The sequence below is a fragment of the Gadus macrocephalus genome, chromosome 4 (genome assembly GCF_031168955.1).
Source record: "Gadus macrocephalus chromosome 4, ASM3116895v1".
Taxonomy (NCBI): Eukaryota; Metazoa; Chordata; class Actinopteri; order Gadiformes; family Gadidae; genus Gadus; species Gadus macrocephalus.
This window is the reverse complement of record NC_082385.1, coordinates 32,121,872-32,124,904: the sequence shown is the minus strand read 5'-3', so window position 1 is coordinate 32,124,904 and position 3,033 is coordinate 32,121,872.

Here is a 3,033-nt window from a genome sequence, read left to right as displayed (position 1 = left end):
GATATGGGAGGGAGGGAGGGAGGGAGGGAGGGAGGGGAGAGAGAGAGAGAGAGAGAGAGAGAGAGAGAGAGAGAGAGAGCACGAGAGACAGAGAGAGAGAGAGAGAGAGAGAGATAGAGAGAGAGAGAGAGAGAGAGAGCAGAGAGAGAGAGAGATTGGCTTAAAATGGAGGGGAGAGGGGGGGGGCGGTGGCAGTTGAAGTTCTCGAAACAAGGCGTGTCACATGACAGTTCAAAGGATGGAGGGGAAAGCTGCAAATGATCATCTGTTGAAAGATGAAAGTGTGAGTCGCCGTGGCGGCGGTGGAAAGGAAGACCGAAGAGGTAGGAATCAACTGTATGAGTCTGTGGAAAAAAACAGATAAAGAGGAGGATCAGAGGGAGCGGTGGAGAAGAGAGGAAAGGTGAAGAGAGACAGAGAGAAAGAGAGAAGGAAAGGAGAGAGAAGAGAGAGAGAGAGAGAGAGAGAGAGAGAGAGAGAGAGAGAGAGAGAGAGAGAGAGAGAGAGGGCGGGAGAGTAGATGATGATGAGTGGTGGTGGTCCAGGACTTCATTGGTTTTCCCTGATGAGCTCCAGCTGACGGAGTGTGCACGTACCGTGAGCGTGCACATAGCGTGAGTGTGCACGTGACCACATCACCCTGCTGACTTCTGTGTTATTCACACATCCTGAGCCACGGCCGGGGCCAGACAGGGGCCCACACACACACACACACACACACACACACACACACACACACACACACACACACACACACACACACACACACACACACACACAGCCAGCCACCCGACCGTCGGTGTGATCAGGGTGAGGCCCAGCATAAACATGCAGACATATAGGCTCACACACACACACACACACACACACACACATACACACACACACACACACACACACACACACACACACACACAGACACACAAACACACACTTACAAATGCAAACAGAGGAGTAAAGTCTATGTGCGCTGTGTGTGATTGAAGGTTTTTGTTTTTTTTTGTCTGCTCTGACACTCAAACATGCATGACCCTACCAACACACGCACAGCCTACCACTGCAAGTCCAAACCACAAAACCAGCCAAACGGGATTTCTGACCCCGTCGTGGGGACATGACTCCTGTTGTTCAAAACTCCCCGACCCACCACCTTTCACACCCTGAATCCTAAATCCCCCCGTGCTATAATACTGCTGTTCAGAAGAACACCTTCAGTCGAACGTGGGCGTTTAATAAAAAAAAAACCCTGTTAGACAGACGAGAGATTCAACAGGGGACACCATGGCAAGCCAGACATTAGCCACCAACGGAAAGGGTACTTTAAGCTAATGTCTGGGTTGCAGTGTAAGGTGGCCATCTCTGTGAAACCCCCTTTCTCAGCTGCCCCACACCTTCAAGATGGTTCATGGAATGGGCGAAGGCAGTATGTTAAGGCCGAGCCCAGGTGTGTGTAGAACTACAATCACGTTAAGATAGATACTGTAGATAGATACATGCTTTATTCATCGTAAATTAATGAATGCAGACGTTAAGGCATTACAACAACGCTTGTCTAAAAACACAACCGTAATACAAATAAAAAAGTCAGTGACAATATGAATGATGTCATCCTGTGTCAAAAAGGTCAACAGAAAATGTGAATTTCATTACAACATAGACACATGAACACACCCACAGACACAGAAAAACAGAAAAACGGCTTTATGGGAATTCTGCTTACCCGTCTGTCTGCCTCTCCTAGTACACTCCCTGTCTGTCTCTCTAAAACACCACCAAGTACACTGCCTGTCCGTCTCTCTAAAACACCACCTAGTACACCACCTAGTACACTGCCTGTCTATCTCTCTAGTACACTCCCTGTCCGTCTCTCTAAAACACCAGCTAGTACACTACCTGTCGGTCTCTAGTCCACTCCCTGAATTCCAGCGTTGAGGATGTTGCAGTTCGAGGGTGAGACATCGAACAACAACCGTTTAAAACCCCCTGATGAACTGATGAAAAGATACAAATGAGTCAACACGTCTGGAATGTACGCTTGTCTAAAAACACAAGTATGGAAGGAGGGAGGGACAATTTTAAAATGCAGTTCTAGAGTCATGGTGGTGATTGTACCGCAACAGTTATGTAGCGGGAATATTCCGGAACAAAAAAAAAAGGGTAAAAAGGGTTTTTATAATATAACTCTTGTCGAGGAGGGGAAGAAAACAGTATTTTGATTTCAATATCCTGAGGCTATTTGATAAATCCCCATTACTGAGGGGAATACTTTCAAAAATGTCAACAATGGCCATTTGGCAGTTCCTTGAAATTTAAAGTCAAACTCCATCATAAACCTGACAAATGTACTTCTTTCTGACATTGTAAGTCGCTTTGGATAAAAGCGTCTGCAAAACGGCAGTGTTCCTCCAAATCCAACCTTATTTCCTCCTCCACATTGATCCACCGCAATATTCCTCCCACAGAACGAGCTGGCTAAACACAGTTGGCCTTGTCCTGGAAAAAACCAGGACTATTCTTAGGATATCGGTCATTAACCTCGCCTTATTCTCGGTCGGAGGTCGTGAACTCAAGGCGCTCGCGCTCACCCCGTGAAACGGCGCACACAGAGCGCAGGGAGGTGGAGTCTCTAGGGGTGAGGGGGTACTACGACACTGTCTCCCTCTCTCACCCTCTCACGCCGAAAGCGTCGGTTTGTGTTGACACGACCTTCGGCGTCAGCTCAGAAGCGAGGAGGTCCCAGAAGAGCACGCAGCGGTCGCGGGAACCACAACGAGTACGTTCTTAGGAGAGCAACGGCGGTTCCTCAAAAAACGAACCCGCTCAAACAACTTAAACAGTTGAACGTCAAAAAAGCGTTGAAAAAGCGACAAAGAGGAAACAAAAAGAGTGACTATTTTACCAGATCTCCTCAAACATGTCTGTGGATACCGGACCGCAAACAGCTGTGGCACGCTGCCCTCCGAGAGAGAGGGGGGAATCCAACTGCAGCACGTTTGCGCCGGTTCCACTGGCAAGGCAAATAAAAGATTTGAA